At 33.6% G+C, this 13,156-nt stretch overlaps 1 protein-coding gene across 3 annotated transcripts in view; it reads right to left on the reverse strand.

The window, feature by feature from the left end:
• The window catches only part of Csrnp3 (cysteine-serine-rich nuclear protein 3), a 185,102-nt gene that overhangs the window by 93,355 nt on the left and 78,591 nt on the right, over positions 1-13,156 (reverse strand). The window contains exon 1 of one of the 3 annotated variants that reach the window (XM_005393294.2): positions 6,855-7,052. The exons of 1 other annotated variant lie outside the window; for it this stretch is intronic. The gene's annotated coding sequence lies outside the window, so the exon portion shown is untranslated. Of the gene's footprint in view, positions 1-5,046; positions 5,204-6,854; positions 7,053-13,156 lie in introns of those variants that run through there. One more of the 3 variants, XM_013518805.1, reaches the window with a different exon arrangement.

Genomic DNA, 13,156 nt, shown 5'->3' on the forward strand with positions numbered 1-13,156 from the left:
GAATTAACAATGGTTGCTACATTACATACTGTTATCTTCAAGGAAGTTGCTCAGTCTACCAAATGTAAGAATGTAAGATTGATCAAACAATCAAAGACAGCAACAAGTTATAAAAAAAAGAAAAAAAATTCTTCTGTCTTAATTGTATAAAGTCAGCATGGAAAAATGATAACCCTGATGGAAATTTGAAAAGGAATAAGAGATATAAAATATGAGACATCAGAAATGTACATATTTCAGCATATTATCCAAAGTTGCTTTGAAGACTCTGCTTCTAGTTAGAGAGATTCAAGCTATCTATAAAGTGTGAATATGAAGCATTATTTGAACCTTCATAACCATAGTCACCTTGTTCTCTATTTGCCTCATTTGAATTTTAAGCATTAGCTCTCAGATCTACCTGGTGTAACCTCCAGGAAAGTTCTGGTACTATCTAAGTTTGGAAAACTCATCTTTTCATCCCCTGAAATCTAAGATGTTCTACTGGGATTCTCTGTAACTAGGGACTTAAAGTGAACTTTTTTTTTTTATCAGCACCAAGGAATCAACTCCTGTGGGCTGAAAAATACTAATACTAGCAATCATTTATAAATGCTTTTATTATTGCCAGGCATGAAACATACCATTCCATTGTCATAAAGCCCTTTGATATAAATACTACTATTACTACTTTTCAGGTGAAGGAGATAACATTTACAGATTTAAAATACTCTGCCTAAGACCACATGGCTTGTAAATCACAGAATATATCTTGGAAATGACACCAGGGGAGGGACTTGAACTTGAGCTCTCAACCATTCCCCTCTCCACAGTGCATCTTCTTTATACTTCAGGGTATATCCTTAAATCACACACACGGTTAACTAACTGTATAATAAAAGCACTTACTATCAAGAGAAAAAGCTACAGTATTATATAAGTGCTGGATTTTTAGCTGTTTAAGAGTTGTCCTGTATTTACAAGTTCCTATTGTATTAAATAAAATTGCCCAAGTTTCTTAAAGTAAGAGTTTCAGACCATTTCAAATACTGATGTTCAAAAGGGGACCAGAATATGAAGCTATTCTCCAAATATTTTGGACCAGTTCTTATGCTTATAGAGTATCTTATAACACCAAGTGCATGGAACCAACTGTCCTTCAGATGGCCAAAGTTCCTCACAGCACGTGAGAACACTGTATCTCCTAAAATGATACTGGCAGTCATATATTATAACACATACATGGTGTTATTTTCTGTAAATTTTCAAAGAAAGGAGATTTAATGGCTGATTGTCTTACATTCCTTATTTCTAACTAGGGATAATACAAAGGATAAACCTGGACATATACAACTAGATGCATTTCTGCACGAATACGTAGATTCATAAGGTTATATGCAGATAAAAAACTGCCCAGGCAAGAACTCTTCCCAACCAGGACAGTGGAGAAAGGCTTTGGGAATAAGATGAGCTACACGTAATTCCTGAAATTAGCAAAAAATGAGATGTTTGGCAATGCTTTATATATACTTGTTAGAGATTCCTCATTTCTCTAGTAGGTATCAAGGAATTTCAAATTATTGTTAATAGTTTAATAACAGCTTTTTATTTATTAGCAAGAACAATTTTTCATATATTTTGAATTCAAATAATACTCAATGTCCTGAGCATAAGAAAAACTAAAAATAAAAATGTTCTTTTCTGTTCCTGTGCTCACTATATTATATATGTGTATGTGCTAGGAGTTTAGTGTGCAAGTAAAGTGGAGAGGTGTGTTCATTTCTCTCCCTTTGCCCAGCAAAGTCTAAGTGATTTATAACTTAATGTGGAATAAAGATCACAAAATTTAAATTGCTCTGATACAAGCAGCAAGTACTATGTTAAAAATAATAAATAATAACAAGAAATGAGACAGTAAACTAAGAAGTGTATAAAATTACATATGAAAGCATATTATACTAAAAGATTTTTTGGTGTTGAGGAATACTTCAGGTAGAGTTTTGTCCTTTATAATAGGTGAGATAATGATTATGATGTAGAGATAATGATTCTGATGTCATTAAAAATCCTAAGTTGATTTCTACTTTTTTCAACAAGACAGAATGATGTATGCTTTTTTTTTTTTTTTATGGTACTGGGGTACGCTATATTTTACACCTATGAAAGCTATTAGCCTCTTTTAAAAAATGATCATTAAAGTCATAAACTTTAGCTACGTAGGAAATTAGTTTATGTTATATATAGTTTTCCAATTGTAATAGAAAAATATCGTTACAGCATTTCTATAGGTCTATAGAGGTCTAATTAATTTTTAAAGTAATTTTATAGTTTTATCATGGTTTTATTTTTTGACAAAATTGGTACAATTTTATTTAAATTCTAAAATAGGCAATCAAGAGGCAACTGTTTACTTTGAGTGTTTCTTAAGAAATGCTATGTTAAAATAATGTGATTGTGTTGAATAGCCAATAATTATTTTGAACATTTTCCTTTTTTGTGTTACAAATCATTTGAATCTTCTTTTTTATTTCACAGGCCTCAGAAGTTCAGGAGAAGGACAAGTATAGCTATAATAAAACTTAAAACCTATACAAGAGATTTTTGAGATGACAACAGTTATTTGTAGATTTTAGACTATGTTCCATGCTGCTAGACTGAGAACAACATGTTTGCCCTAAAATCTTTTCCAAGCTTACAATATGGTCTCTAGTTTCAAATGATGACAAAGACAGACTGGTAATCAGAAAGCAGGAATTCAGTTTTGAAAAAATCATTAAAGATTCTTTTAAAGTCTGATATAACACTATTTCTTTAAGTATACTAACTGCATATCCCCATGGATTTCTTTTTTGATTACTCTATTTACTCTTTCACTCTTCAAATTTGATTTGAATTATATTTACATAAATACATTTTTATATATATTTAGATCCCCAGACCATAGCTTACTATGAACAAGCTGCTGAGATTTGTATGGAAGTAACATGGCTCAATCTAATGCAAAAAGACTTCAAAGTTTTGAGTGAATTTGCATAGAGACATAAATTATCTAGGATATTCAAAGCCATAAATTAGCTGCAGGACATATATAGCTCTCTTGTGGCTCACAGAAGCACAACAGTTCTCTTTATTTCACATTTATCTGCTATCACGTTTTCTCCAAGAATCTCCATGCGCGCTCCTTTTTTGCCTGCCCTGTGTTTTTACTTCTATGTTCAGAAAGTGCTTACGGGTCGCAGTTGCATTTGCAAAGGTAAAAGTATCTGGCTGCCTCAATGAATATTAACTTTGGTTCTTCCCTCCCTCTGCCTCAAGCACACACAGAGGTCAGTAGCCACCAACTACAGGCACTACCTGAGCTAAAGGTAGAATAATTTTCAATTAAAATTTGTTAGCTGAAATATGATTGAACAATATGAATCACTTTGTTTGAACATATATGTGCAATATTTCATGGTATATGATATATATATATATATATATAAAGAAATCTACAAATATTATTTGGACCAGAAGTCAATATATTCTGGACAAGAAAGGAAACCTTTAATTTAAAATATATTCACTTAGCTTGAAATCACTGGAAGTTTCAAAGCAAAAAGTGTTTAAGGGAAACGACAGTATTTGTATTTTTTTAAAAACCACAAAACAAAATTCCTTTAGCCTAAATTAATCTCAGGATCCTGGACAAATGTCATAATGTCCCCACAGAGTGATGAAGGGCGAGCATGTGGCAACGAATAACCACTACAAAGTGAATTTTATAAACATTTGAAATAATTGTCCTTCACTGATTTAAATGGCCATCTTCCTGTTTTGGTTGCCCCCCCTTCCTTCCCTTAAATAAAAGATATTGTTGCCAAACTAGTGCATCGTAATCATTAGAATAACATTAACATCCCTTCTCTAGTGCAAAGAAAATAATTCAGTTTATCTAAGGATATACCAGTAATTTGCATGTAAGAATCATAAAATTTGTTTTTAAATATCTTATGCAAATATAAAAGCAACAAAGCAGTGATTTCATAACTGAAAGCTATTTGTCTCCTCATATTTTCCAACATATTTGATACATTTACAACCTGAGATATAGGCAGACTCACAGTTAATGCAAATAAAAATAACATATTTTTAATCAACACTGCAACTGCTGAGTTGATGCATTCAAATTTTTTAATGATATGGATAAACAATTTACTGTGCTACCTTAAATTTATTTTAGAATGTTTTGAAAATTGAAAAGCAATATGAACAATAAAAGTGAGTATACATTTATTTGGTGCAGGACAGACTTTACTATGATGTAATCTCACATTTTACACAAGTGGGATATTTAGGGGTTGAAAAAAATAGACTTTTGTCCTGCCTGGGACATTTATGAGGATCACTTTACAATCCAGATGTAACTGAAAGGAAAAGTCATAGGAAGTTGAACATGTTGAATTCAAAAAGCATTGTCTGAAAAGTCCCAAAGAAAATAACAATTAGCAAAATCAAAGGAGGATTTAAGGGATCTAACCCAGAAATAAGGAATTCTTTCTTCCATAAGACATATAGCAATAAACTATACAACAAAAACTCTCAAAACAAGAAATGCTCTTTTACAATGAAATAAAACTTATTAAAACTACCCTTATGGTATTATACGGGATATGAACAAAAGAACTCCGTTATTTAATTCCAGATACCTCATAAGACTCTTAGGCTCCTAATTCAGTTCTGATTGCAAACACATTTCCTAAAAAATCTGAGAATCCACGAGAAGATATAAGTCGATGTTTATCTCAGCATTTTAACTCAGGTAGACGTCTACAACCAAACACTTACTCCGAAAATGAAATTATTTGTAAGTCCAAGCCCAGTTTTTTTCTCACATGAAATTGTTCCATCGGAACAAAAACCCAAAGTTTTAAATACAGAAAACATTAAAGAAAAAAAAATTAACAATTAAGGAAAGCCCGAAAACCAGGAATACCCGGCCAGTTGCCACAATGAATTTAAAGAGCCAATCCTCATCAGCGTCTTTGATGGAAATAAAACCAAGCGCAGCAAGAAATGTCACCGTACCTGCACGCACTTTAAGTGACTACGACACACACGCTGCAAAATCTTCGCTCTCAGAAATACAGCAGACTTCATTTAGCTGCTGCAAAACGCTGCTGCAGACAAGCCCAGGATACATTTTTTGCAGGCAACTGAGCCAGCTTGCCACCAGCTCTGTGACCTTTGAACTCCCTTCTGCCCCCCTCCTCGGCTTCTGCAGTCAAAGCCTGGGAGCTGGTCTCATTTGCATAAGGCGCAGGCAAGGCTCCAGCAGCTGAAACGGAATGCTGGGTAAGGAATTGTGGAGCCGCAGTACTTGCTGCCAGGGCACCTGAATCCCGGAGAACAGGGATGCGCGGTGGGGAGTGGGCACCGGCTTGGCTGGCTGACATTCCCCCGCTCTATTAATGGATACATAATTTCAACGTTTGTTTCACAGGCCTGTCCTCACCGTTTACCCCAACCTCACCAAAAGAAGCTGTCTGCAGCGACTATGGTAACCAAGGAAACCCAAATAGTCAAATACTTCATTTAAATACGTGCGGAAGGCCAATTTAAAATTTTCATTAACTTCTCTTGTTTTGGAGACACAGCTTTTAAAAACCATTAAATATACATTATACACACAATCAGTCACATGGCTATTTCTTTTGTTGTGGTAATTTAAAGAGCGTCTTGCGGTCATAAATTTATATTAGGCACTATACGAAAACATGAAGTCACTATAGTAATTCTGTGAAATGTTAAATGTGCCCAAGTGCATTAGAGACCATCAGCCTAAATGGTGTCCAAAAATTAATGGCAAAGAATTTAGGTCCCAGGACACTTTTAAAACAATACAGCAGTAAAAATGTAGAGCAAAGTTAACCTATATATTTAAAGATACACATAGCAGTAATGCTTATTTGTCTTTGGCAAAGATATTTAGTGCTGTGCTGTCACTTCCTAGTTATTTCTTCCCTTGGCTTCCTATACATAGTAATCTATTTCGTACAGAAACTTCTACATTGCTCATAAACCTAAGTGGCTATTTTCTTGATAAAAAAGGTCATGTGTGTATGTATTTTTATAAATATACATGAAAGCATATATTACCCTCTTTTAAATGATGAACCAATAGAAATATGCATCATTACATAATTAGTCCTTTCCTGTTTTTAAAATTAAGCTAATGTATTTTATGCATATGTGAATTGATAATGTCCATGAAAGAAATGGTTTTATGTATTAATCATGTCCATTTGTCAACAGAAACATAAAATGAAAAATAAAAGCACATAAAAGTTAATCTAGATAAATATTAATATATCATAATTACATTTTAAATAGCTATCATTTCAATTATTTTCTTATTTTAAAATTTTTTATTTAAATAAATATTTTAAACCTGTTTGCACCATACTAAAAAAATCAATAAATTTTGAATGATTCATCTAATTTGTAAGACAAACTATTGCAATATAGAATTTCATAATGCTGGAAAAATATATATTTGAACCTTTTTGCTTGAGCTATTTATTAGTTGCATTCTGTTTTATATTATTTCTGCATATGCAGATTAGAAATTATTGGAAGAATTTTTTTCTTGCCCATTACATTTTTAAACAGAATAAATAACTTTTCAGCTTAATATAATGAAATCACAATTTCTCTGCTATACCTGACTACATCAAAAATCTGATCATGTTGGGTCAATTCAAGTGCATCTGTCATATTACACGCTATAGATATCTTGCAAAGTTTTTGTTTAAGGCAAAACACACACCAGCTCATGCTAATTTAAATTCAATCAAACACAAGGAAGTGTTGGAGGAATTTATAAAATCACCGACCTGTTCCAATAGCTGTAGTCTTAATCCTTGTACTCTTTATTCATTAGGATCCAAAATAAATTGATTATCATTTTATAATATGTGTCAGCATCACAGAAGGCACCATTCTTCCTGGTTCAGCGGAATCTTCTTAAATTTCCCAGCCCTGTGTTTTATTGCTGGTACCATATGCTTTATTGTTCAGCGACAAGAGCTTCACTCTGCACAAAGACTCATTACCTACTGCCTGCTGCACGGCATCAGCCTCACTGAGGCTGCCTATATGTGATCACATGGAGTTTTGTCTGAGAAAGCCAGGCGTGCCACTGACTTCACTGAGTTTCTGGATATTTTTATCAGCTGAGGTCTACTAGGAGGAAGAAATAACAGATTAGGGAGCTGCTCTGAGTCATTAATGTAGCACAAGTTATGGAAATCCCAGTACAGGATTTTTTATTATTATAGAAAGCAAGCATTCAAAAAAGTTGATTTTCTTTTTTCAGTAGGAGGCTGAAAAACAATTTAAGGAAAGGGAACTTGCAAAAAGCCATTTCCTACCTTATGGTTTCACAAAGTACAGTAGTATGAATGTTATTAAAGAACCTTGCTTTATACAGGACAATATGTTTTAACCTTTTGATTGCTGGCATTTTTTTCTTGTTTTTTTATTCTTTTTCATTTTTCTTAAAAGAATGAGTGCTGTTTCCCTCAAATCTTCCCAATTAAAATCTCAATCACTAAAACATGCTATGTATGAATAAAAAGAGATATACTAATTCCTTCTATAAGGCAGATGAAACTGACTTTCTTGTATGGATGTATATAAATGAGGTGGATGATTAATTTATTTTCTCAAAAGATGACACATACCTAGAACAGCTGCCTTAAAAGAACAATGAAGATTTCAAGCTAAAGATCTAAAGGACATATGGTTCATATTAATTCTTAAAATTGCAGTAACTTCTTTTAGACAGCTTCCCACAATAAAGCATATGGTTTACCTTATCTGATTGCAGTGTTAACAAGTAGTTGCAGAGAGAACTACTCAACATTTACAGAAATTTTCAGACGCATACATACCCCTGCGTAAGTATGTATGTATATGACGGGTCAGACCAACAACTTCCTAAAATATTTTCAAATTACCTAAATTACTTTTCTGAAATGGAAAATGGATTGTGAATTTCCAAATTAAAAAACAATGATTTAGTTATTGGAATTTAATGAAAACATCTATTTCTTGCTGCTTTAATAATCTGTCTGAATTGAATTGTTATTTAAAAGCTTGTTGCTTGTCTCATTGAGAATCTTAGGACAATACATGCTAAGTGCAACCAAGAGCACAGAAAGGAAAGTCAGAAGTACCATAAATAATTATCAGAAAATAAATTTTTCTCTATACTTAGACATACATTTTAATAGTGCTTGTGAATAATTCAGTAAACTTAAAAAGAACGTATATATATTACATGTATATGCATTATTAAAATATGCACATACAAACCTACTTAAGCCACCAATCAATAAGAAATTCTTTTCTGGAAAAACATTACAATGTAAACTTTTTATTGCCAACTGAAAACTTAAAAGAAAATTAATCATAAATAGGCAAATGTGCTTAAATAGTCCAGTGTTTAAATGCTGTTTCATAACATCTTCCGTTATGATATTATCTGGAGAGTTAGCATTGATCTAGAATGCTTCATAACTTATATAGCATGCTTGTCTTAACATTAAAACAAATACTTTAATATGTTTTAAATGTCACTATTTTAATGCATTTGTTCCAAAATGCTCATGTTCATTTTTTGCTCTGCACACAAGAGCTGTGATAAAGCTACAAAACATTTGGGCATGAAAAGAAAAATGAAAACAAAGTGTTGCTAACTTATATTTCACTTCTGGGTTCTTAAAGATATGTATATTGTAGTTAACATCCTTGATGATGTCATCATGCTAATGTACAAGGAAATAAACAAAAGGCAGCCATTTTTCTCTCACTGCATCACTTCAAAACAGGGAAAGAAAATGGTTGCCAAATGGAAGGAAAGAATCAGCAGAAAACCAAGTTACCTTCGAGTTCTGAGTAGGTGTTGGCAGTGAGGCGACAAAGGGTATGAGACTGACAAAATAACTACGTATGTGCAAATTTTGTGTACATGCATACAAATAAATAATAATAAAAAGAAAGATAAATAAATAAAATGAATGAAAAACAGCCAGCCATTAGGACAAACTACCAGTTAAACAATGAGTCTCCAATGGGAAGGCTATACCTACAAAATTAATGTATTAAATACATGAGTTTGTTACATTCACTAACATAAAAAATATTTAAAGGTAGACACAAGAGACAGAAATATCTGGAAAGTGTAGAATGAATCATGAGATAGTAATAATTTCTACAGGTATACTATCATTTTAAATGACCTTGGTGAGTTATTGCAGTCTCTGATTCCTCAGTCTTCAAGTCTGTAAACCAGAGACAGAAAGTTTACTGCGGGAAGATACAACAGTATTTTCTATTTCAGTACTCTAATTTGACAGTAAGAATTACCAATTAATATTACAAAATAAAAAGATATGATAAAAATTTTTTGTGATTGTTTAAAATAACGTAAATGAATTATCCTAATAGTACAGACAGCTATAGTAAACAGGACTTATGGAAGAAATTCTTTTCTAATACAAAGAAAAGAGAAATCCATTTAAGAAATAATTTGAATATCATAAAACTGCCTCAGGATTAAATCAAATTAAAAAATATGTTCATTCCTCTAATCAAAATTCTGGAACTCTCTGTTAGCTGCATGGCAAAAGAATTGCAGCAAACATTCTCACGTTATACAATGAACAATGGTCTCTGCTTATGTAGTGGTTTCATCAGCCAAGAATTCTTTAAGTGTGGAATTAACAGAGAAGCGCAAGATCATGGCTTAAACGAGTGAAGTCCATCCATGATTAAAAGGAAGTTTTCATTTACTGTTTTAAAAGTTGTGAAGTGGTAAAGATTTTCAACTTACTATGGACTCTTGTTAGCTTTGTTTATCTCTAAAAGAAAAATGGCGTCACAGAATCTTTTTTTTTTTTTTTTTTGGTTTTTCTCCAGTACCGGGAACCGAACTCACGACCTTGTGCTTGCCAGGCAGGCGCTTTTGCCGCTGAGCTAAATCCCCAGCCCCACAGAATCATTTTGTGTGCTCCCCTTTCCTATAAAACAGACAAAGCCTATCAAAAGTCGTCTGAAAATTTTGCTGGCCAGCTTCTGAAGAAATATAGGCACAGATTTATGCTAAATGGATGATCCCTTAAACATTCCATGGCATGAAGGAAGATATATTGACACCGCCACTTGGAGCCATATTAAGTGGCATTTATATCAGTACCTCCTGTTGGATTTCCCCTTGGTCAGGCTACATTTCATGTTCTTTTCTGGCACATTCAGGGAAGTCAATAATTTGACTATGTCAGCCTCAAAATCCTGGACTAATTCAATTCAATAAAATAATCATGTAAGTTACCATATACCAAGCTCTAAGATAATTGCTAGGGATATAAAGATGAAATACAAACTGTTCTCAAGAGGGCCAGAGCCTCTTTAACTTAAAAAAAAAAAAAAAAGTGCTGAATATGTTATATAGGAAAGTGGTTACACAAAGACTTTTTCTCAAGTTTGACTATTTTATCAACTGTATACCCACTTTATGTAAAATCAATATAATTACTTTTAAAAAAATTAGGTTTTCTTAAAATTAGAAATATTACTGTGATTAAAATCATTTATCAAATGCCCTATTGTAAATTATCCTGTTACTTTGGGATCTTATAATCTAGAAGAGATACTATTTCTCTCGTAATAAAATGTCTTATGTATTTGTGCTACCCCTCCACCAAAAGACAGATTTTGATTTCTTTCCTCTTTATTTGTGGCTGGCCTTAGTGATTTGCTTAATCAGTAGAGGATGCACAAGTGACCTTCTAGGACATTCCAAGGACATTCCAAAGTCCTAAGAAACATGTGGCTTCCACTTGAGCTTCTGGACAGTCTCTCCAGGATCACTGAGGTACTACATAAGAGGACAGGTTACCCTGAGCCTGCCCTGCTCCAGAAGCCATACATAGCCATTCCATGAGCAAGAGGATTTCTAATTGTACAATGGTACTTTGGGGAGTGCCCAGAACCAAGGGTAAGAACTTTAGGAACTGCAATGACAAGAATCTTCAGGAGATGAATGACAGGAGATTTAGCCATGTGTTAGGGAGATAAAGCAGAAAAAGTCTGGTGTTGTGTCTTTCAGTGCTATGAAGCTTGAGATGAGGAGAGATTTGCTATATGTAACGAATAAAGTTACCATGAAAGAGAAGAGGTGTGGTCAAAGCAATGAGTAAAGAAGACAATTTTAGCAGTAGGGGAGTAACTAGCCACACAGAAAGCTGGGGCGGCAGCAGAGTATATGATAAAGCGGGGATGGACAAAAGTGAGGAGAGCCTAAACTAAAGGAAATGAGGGGGAGAGGGAACAGAAATGAAATCAGCAGAGGGGAAGATGGAATATTTAGAATTGGTTGGATCAATTGGACTCTGATCTAATTTACCGTTTTAAGAGCCAGTGGTTCAATGATTGAAATACTAATTAGATCTAGAATTACTGAGAGGTAATTAATTTTGTTAGATGCAGTCATTTCACAGGTATTTTGATTTTGGTCTTAATTCGTGAACTTTCACACATTTGCAAGTATTGTGAATAATATTTGATATAAAATATTACTAATATGTGTGGCAGGCTGAAAGTGCCTTGGAAACAACAAAACAAAGGTATGTACATTTCTTCCTGTGTCTGGTTCCTAAGTTAGGAGAAAAAAACATAAGAAAAAAACATGTCCTAGTTATATAAAAATAAAAAAGCCAGATAGTTTTGGATGGTACAAACTAAAACTTAAAATATACCTACTCAAATACAAACAAACCCTACCACCATTACCAGTGAAAATAGACAACTCTACCAGACTTTTACCTCTTTGACTTTTCATCCTATTTGGATATTAGAATAACAAAACGGCAGATGTTAAGTTAGCATCCAAAGAATGGCTACTCAGAGAGAAGCAGGTTAAATGTTAGGAAAAGCGCTATCACTGTTGCTACTGTGTCTACAATATGTACATAAATCATTTGAACATGGCTGCAAAGAACTCTTCATGCAAAGTGACCCAGAAAAGAAAGTATCCAGATTTTTCTCTCACCCTTCAATCTCTATCACTACAAAGGCATTAGAAAACTGCATTTATCAAGAGAAAAGAGCAAATGAAGCAAGTCTCCTCTCAGAGGATACAAAGGGTAGATTTAATTCTTAAAGACCACTGAGCTGCACCGACAGACCGTTGAAGACACTTATGTTTATTTTCTAGTGCTGAATTATATATATATCCATTGGCACAAAATGAAATATGGAGTAAAACAATATATACTAAAATCAACCATGAACTGAGCAGGTAAAACAAAGAATAATAGGAACGATAGTTTTTCCATGTCAATAGGCAGTTTACACCATAACCAAAAGGGCTACAAAACAACTTTTAGGGATAAGACATAATTTGAAAAGATTTTTGAATATTGATTCAATAACACAAACCCACAAATACCTGGCCATAGAATAAATGCAACTTGACTTACAAACAAAGACACACAGAAATGGCATTAGCATATTATTTATCTGGGTTGATTCATTAACTTATTCATTTTATATTCATTGAGTACTAGTGCTTGGAACTGCACTTAATCTTCAGATATGTTAGATGAAAGATGCTATAGCCTACAAGCTTAGTGGCTGTCCTAGAGGTAGGGACCGATATAAAGAAAGTTAAAGCATAATGAAATAAATTCTGTAATTGAAGAATACATCAAAGCATAAAGACAGGAATGGACAATACTATCTTAAAAATAGCTAATAGTTATGATGCATTTTCTGAGACCCAAGTGCTTCACATGTAATGAGGAACTCATGTAGCCATCAGAATACCAGGAGGTAACTACTTTTGCCATCTCCTTCTTATAGATGAGCTGAGATCACAGGCTGGTTTAAGTGACGTGCCAAATAACAGAGCTCATATTCAAGTTCAAGCTGTATGGCTGCAACCCACTGAAGCTCCAGCGGGCATGTGACTGAAAGTCGTCATAATGGGCTTCCCAGAAGAGGTGACATGGGAAACCCAAACTATAGACAAGAGCAAAATGAAAGACAGAGAGTAGGAAGTAGGGAGATAGATCTTTCTCAGAGGGAAAGGGGATCAAGAGGTGGAGGGAAAGGACGGAGAGAGGATGATATA

Source organism: Chinchilla lanigera, unplaced genomic scaffold (genome assembly GCF_000276665.1).
Source record: "Chinchilla lanigera isolate Chin_1 unplaced genomic scaffold, ChiLan1.0 scaffold00048, whole genome shotgun sequence".
NCBI classification, from domain to species: domain Eukaryota; kingdom Metazoa; phylum Chordata; class Mammalia; order Rodentia; family Chinchillidae; genus Chinchilla; species Chinchilla lanigera.